Source organism: Apis dorsata, unplaced genomic scaffold (assembly GCF_000469605.1).
Source record: "Apis dorsata unplaced genomic scaffold, Apis dorsata 1.3 scaffold_231, whole genome shotgun sequence".
Taxonomy (NCBI): Eukaryota; Metazoa; Arthropoda; class Insecta; order Hymenoptera; family Apidae; genus Apis; species Apis dorsata.
The window spans coordinates 434657-441026 of record NW_006263513.1 but is presented as its reverse complement, the minus strand read 5'-3'; the positions used below and the strand labels follow the sequence as shown (position 1 = coordinate 441026).

General features: G+C 37.4%; 1 protein-coding gene and 2 long non-coding RNA genes across 19 annotated transcripts in view; 1 reads left to right on the top strand and 2 right to left on the bottom strand.

Moving 5' to 3' along the window:
- LOC116185634 overlaps positions 1-5787 on the bottom strand; it is a 12325-nt gene extending 6538 nt beyond the window's left edge. Inside the window, exon 1 of the long non-coding RNA XR_004150499.1 lies at positions 5776-5787. This is a non-coding gene — a long non-coding RNA (uncharacterized LOC116185634). The remainder of the gene's footprint in view (positions 1-5775) is intronic.
- LOC102673156 (RNA-binding protein Musashi homolog Rbp6) overlaps positions 1-6370 on the bottom strand; it is a 795620-nt gene that overhangs the window by 669956 nt on the left and 119294 nt on the right. The gene's annotated exons all lie outside the window — the stretch shown is intronic.
- Positions 4695-6370, top strand: part of LOC116185633 — a 24161-nt gene continuing 22485 nt past the window's right edge. Inside the window, exon 1 of the long non-coding RNA XR_004150498.1 lies at positions 4695-5260. This is a non-coding gene — a long non-coding RNA (uncharacterized LOC116185633). The remainder of the gene's footprint in view (positions 5261-6370) is intronic.

Here is a 6370-nt window from a genome sequence, read left to right as displayed (position 1 = left end):
TTTTTTTTTTTTTTTTTTTTTTTACGAGGAGTTGGCGAGAAAAAGTAGGAAATTATTATCACTTGTCAATCTGATTATACGTTATTAAATCTCGCATAATAATCGCCGAGGAAAGTAGTGGACCAGAGTTGTGTCGATATATTTCACTTCAGTTTGCAGAAACTATCGTTACAACGTGGCACCAAACAGTGAAAATATTTTCCATTGGTTGATTAGTTCTTTTGCAAACGAGTACTTAGTGGATGATTAAATGGAAATTTTAATTTTATTTTACTTTACGATAAAACATCACATCTCTTTTGTAGACATAAAGTGTACGAATTTTCTTCGAATAAAATGGTACAATCTTAATATTTAATCTATTAAATAATATTAATATTCAATTAATATCTGCACAAAATACTTAAAAAAAAAATGAAACGTTAAAGTAACGAGAAAACAGGAAAACAAAAGTCTCGATAGTTATGTCATATCAAGCTTATCCCGATTCGAAACACAATATTACAGGTACGTTCTTATCTGAGAGCAAAATGATCCGAGAAAATTTTAATATTCGAGATATTGGAAGAAGGAAACTGGTCCTGAACGAAGAAGGAAACAACGAGTCACGGTAACTATATAACAAATAGATTGTATTTGCATAATATCGCGAATTTTCTCAAAAAAATCACAGTTATAAGCGCGTATCGAAGCCATAAAATTAAACTGCGAGAGTTCAAATACGAACGGATAGGGGAGAGGGGAGAGAAGGTTCAGATAGTTATCGAGGATTGACGGAAATGTAAATAAAAATGCGAAAGAGCGAGAGTGCAACAAGTTCATCGAGATATCGTGATATTTTTAATTTATTTTTCTTTTTTAAACGTTATTAAACAAATAAGAAAAAAAATAATGTGGAAAAATGCGAGCAAATTCTCCGCAACATCCGATCCTACTCGTGATCGATGATAATAACATTGGTCGATTAACTATTTCGATATTTGATATTATTTGTTAATATTACGAGTAAATCTTTGGCGCGCGAAGTGAATGAAATTCAGAGTGGAAATATGGGCGCAGAAATTTGAGAGAGTGTTTGTAACTTGTACTAGAAATTACAAGGCAAATGGTTAACTGAATTCACGGAAGTTCGATTCGCGTAGAATTGAAATCGCGTTACGAATCCCCCTATCCAACTAACTAAAAGTTTCACGCACGCGTTAATTGCACGTTATTCCTTGATGCGATTATTACACGACGAAGAATTATCGATTTATTCTCACTGGCCAGTTTTAAACCCGCCAGCGATTTACACGGTGTGTCGTAGAGAACACGATGCGTGCAATATTCGATGAGCAAATATAAAATATTTTTGATAAAATTGTTTATTAATGTAGAAATAAAAGATTTAATTTAATTTGAAGATCGAATGTAACTTTTCAAAATCCGCGAATTTAATTATTTTAAACAAATTTGCAATCACATCGCTCTCTGTTTTTTTTTTTTTTTAAATTTTAAAAAACCCTCGCGATAAAATTTAGGGGACAGAGAATGTGAGAATCTCTCTTTCCTTCCCTGTAAAAGTACGGAATTCGACAAATAATAATAAAAAAACAGAAGCAACGAAGAGACACGATGTAACGAGCGTTATCTCGGAAGCGTGGAATAACTTTATGGTGAACCAAGAGGTCCTCGCGAAAACGGGATGGCGTGGATAAAGAACTTGTTAAATAAAAAGTAAATAAAGCGCGTCTTCTTATCGTTTCGCGGTTCGTGCATCGTAACGGAGAAATCGTAACGAGGGTGGAAAAAAGAAGGAAGAAGAAGTTGGCACGTTGCGCGTAATCAACTTTTCCGAAAAAAAAAAAAAAAAGAAGAAGAAGAAGAAGAAGAAAAAGAAAAGGAAAAAGGAAAAAGGAATTCGTGCTTCGTGGAATTACAGCAAGTGCCCCGTTTCTTTCGTTCGCTTAGATTTTTCCTGTGCTGCGCGCGAGAACCAGTCCTTTTTTTCTCCACCCTCTCTCTCTCTCTCTCTCTCTCTCGCGATTCCATCGAAGAAATAAATCGAATCCCGGGGAACCACGTTGCGGCGTGACCGCAACGATATACACTAATTTTCTGGAAAAACGATGGCTGGTTAAAATCGCAGACCACGAACGATAGAATTTATATTTTTCGATCGAGACGAGATTCGCGCCACGACAGACGATAAAGATACACGTTTATTTATTTCGTTTATTTATCACGAGATACAATTTTCGAAATTACGAAACGAAAATTAAACTCCGGAAAAGCTTCTTTCCCCAAGAGGCTTAAACTAAAAAAAATTCCCCTAAAAGAGAAAGAAAGAAAGAAAGAAAGAAAGAAAGAAAAAGAGTCTCATCCCCGAATAACGTGTATCGAAATCATCATCAAGCATCGACGCGATTCCGATATATAACCGAATACCAATTCCAATTCCAATCATCCTCGAAAATAGTTTTCGAAATAATCAACGTGGCCATCGATTGCCACGCTAATTACAATCGAATCTTTCGTCTGGAGGGACGCAAAAAAAAAAAAAAAAAAAAATTAAAAAGAAAAAAAAAACGACCTCTCAACCATTAACCGTTCGCGCGCCTTCTCCCCTCCCCTCCCCCATCTGGTGGCAACGGCGACGCGCACAACACCGGACCGCTTTGGACCTAATAAGCTCAACAATTCCCCGGACGGGCAGCCGAGGTATCTAACTAGCCTGGCGCACACCGCACCAGGAACAATGGCCCGCTGTGGTTACTGACACGCGGCCCGCGTGAACCGGTCCAAGCTAGTTCGGCCGACAGCCCATTGACAGAGATATAATTAATGCGACACATATCCGCCGGTTGAATAGAGGCGCACGATGGAGGCTGACGCGTATATTCCAGCGTGAAAGCGTCCCCCATCGGCCGGCCGAATAGAGAGAGAGAGAAAGAGAGAATCGGATAGAGAAGGAGAGGAGGTTGGGCTCAATAAACGGGCCATCGGGAGCGGCTTTCAACCCTTGACAATTCCTTCCACCGTTGGCGGTGGCCGTAAAAGATTATTGGCCAGGGTGGAAAAAAAATTCGTGGAAATTCGGTGAACCCTTCGGTCGGATTCAATCGACTGCGACGAACGCAATCATCGATCATGGGGGGTGGGGGTGGGGGGCCGGCCGCGTTCTCGTAAAAATCGGACCTCGAAGAATATTGTTGGGGAATAGGACGATGTGGTGAGGGGAAGGTTTCAGGGAAGGTATGCGGAAGATCTCTCTGTTGATTCTCTTTTTTTTCTTTTTACAACGAGGGTTGTAAGATGTTCCTTACGCGGGGATGAATGGGGAATGTCGCGCTGACAAGGGTAAACGTTAGTGGAGGACTTGTTAGCGATGTAAAATGTGTTAATTTTCGCGTTGCAAGGGTGTGAGATCGGTTTTTAGGGAGATTGGCGAGGATGTTGGGGTGAAATGGGATTTTATGGGACGTTATACATATATATTTGTTTTCTGGAAATGAATTGGTGTGCGAAAAGAGTGGCCTTTGTCTCGTGTGTGAATTTTTATGAAACTTGACACGATTATCTTTCATAAAAATATATTTCGGACAATATTGATTTCTCTGTGTAATTTCTTAATTGATCTGAATACATATTCGATTATATGTAAGGATCTATAAAGTTTCGTTTACAAACGTGTAATTATCGGTTCTCTCCAAGTTAAATCAAAAATAATCGTGAATCATTGAACAGCTTTCGAATGATTGTCTTGGGAAGTTGGTGTACCACGATAGAAACTTGGTACGAGACAAGGATTCGAAGTTTCCAAGCGAATGGTTAAACACGTTGATCGCGTGTCCGTTAATGATTAAGAGCAAAAACGGGAAGATGTGATCGGAAGATGGACGAATGATAAACGTGTTAAACGAGAAAAAAAGATATCTTTGGGAAAATGTCTCGAGAAACTTTCCTCGGGACAGGAAAATTACGATTTTTGCTCTTGTTATCGCGGTAATTAGCGTCGAAGAGAGTTTCCAGGAGGAGGAAAACGGTGCCGTTTAAAAATTTCAAAAGGCAAACGAGCTTCTTGTGATCTTCCTCTCTTTGACGACACCCTGAGAGAAAAATTGAGAGATATTCCGTAAATAGTACATTTGAAAACTTAAAGAGCGCCTTGAATGTCAAATTATCAGCTTGATACAAATATTTATCGTCTCTTTGGCGATGAAGTCAATTTTTAGATGGGGAATTAATGATTTGATCCACTCTCGCTTTCTCAAAAGTCTTCCCAGATATTGCTCAACTTCTCTTATTTACAAAGCGCAAAGTGATTCTGTAAAATGAAATTCGTATCATCGGCCATCAAAGTAAATTCATCAGCTCGAAATAACTCCGTTTAATGTTCTAAAAACCAGGACGCTGAATTCATGAAAGTGGCAAGGAATCTTTTATGCATCAAAGGAAACAGAGATTTTTCCATAACCAATAAATAGTTTCATTTAACATTAACAGCAAATTGTAGATTATAATAAGATTATAATTGATCTTTAAAAAATCGATGTATCTTGTGTGTCTTCCATCTATTCGCCATTTTTGAAACAACAATTCCAAATTAGAAAAATTACACCACCATCCACGAAGTTAGAGACGGTAATAAGATGAGACGAATTCATCACAAGTAGAAGATCTAACCCCTACTTGATCTAACCTCGTCTAAAAAACTTTACTATTAATTAATCATTAATTCAACATATATCCTCAAGCATTCTTTGCAAAAGGTTTTACGAAAAAATTCAATTTTATCCACCAAGGAAGCAATTATTTAATGTAATCGAATACCAAAAAAAAGAAAAGAAAGAGAGAGAATCTGTCGCACAAACCTGAAGCCCATCGTCCAAAATTACCGTCCGAAGGGTGGTTTATTCGAGTATTATGGAAGGAAAACCAAAGATGGAGCCGTAATGTCACCGACGCTCGTTGCAGGAAACGCGCGTATCGATTTCGAGTGCAAGGCCGATGGCGCACCAAAGGTATCCTTACGAAGAGAGAAAAAAAAAGAAGAAAGCCGGTGGACGGTCGCTGGCTTCGCGAATGATTTACCCGAATAAAAAAAGAAACCGGGATAAAAAAAGACCACCCCGCGCGAATAAACTTTCACCACGGATCTCCCTCTAATAACCCAAAACGCCTCGACTTTCCTCAAAGAGAACGCATTTTTTTCTTAAATTAACTTTTCCTCCCATTCTAAACGATTGTCACGCTCGAACGAATTCTTTCATCTTAATCCGTGAAACTAAGGAGGAACACGAGGTGAAAAGAATTGTTTGAAGAAGTTTATTCAGATGAATGATAAATTATCATATGGATCCTGATTATAAACGCGAGTTTGAATATATCTCAATGCTAGTTCTTTACATTTGATAATAATATTTGAAAATAACGAGAGCAATTTGGTGGACATTTTTCGTTGGAAAATAAGGACGAGTATAATATGAGGAGGGGATGTAGAATTCGATGAAACGCGACCAGAATTAGTGTAATATAAAATAATTTAAGATACACAGATCGAATGATTGAATTAATGCTTTCAGGTGAACGCAGGTTTTAGCGTATATATGTGTGCATATAGGCGCACGTGTCCATTCATAAGAGGCCGTTGCGCGCACATTGTAAGAGCAGAAGCTCGTTTCTCCATTGTGAAGAGGCCGATCGTTATCGCGGAGACGTATCCGTGTCGAGGTTGTCCATAGATTCATCGTGATCCTCCATCGATATCTTAACGCATTGCGTATATCCTCGAACTCTTCCTCATACCGATCGTTTCTCGTTTACTTGATATCGAAGCATATTTTATTTTTGTTGCACGGAATTAAAATTGCTCTTGTTATTCTTAACACGATAATACTTAACGTTATTATATTTTATTAAAGGATTAAGTTAGTTAATTAAGTTTATCTTGTTTCTTGAGATAATTTATGCAATTTAATTCCATTTGTAAATTTTATTATTAAATACTTGCGTTAATGAGAGACACGTGAAAATTTTGTATAAAATAAAATAAAATAACAATAAAATATCCCGTATTCCGATTCATCCTGGTATTTATTAAATTTTATATTAACATCACGGATAACGGATTTTCAAGAAACTCGTACTATAAATATTTAAATATGAAAACGTATAATCTTTCATTAAAATTTATTATCACGTGATTAAAAATACATCTGCATATTACCGAGCACTAGGCCAGGTGGTTAAAAAGAAAAAATTCGAAAAATTTAAGAAAATTAATTTGCATCCACACGAAACAATTAGAGATAATCTCAAACGAGCATCGATCTTTTTGTTTTGTCGCGCAAATCCGAATTTTTCGACGAAGGAAATAATAGAGATCGAT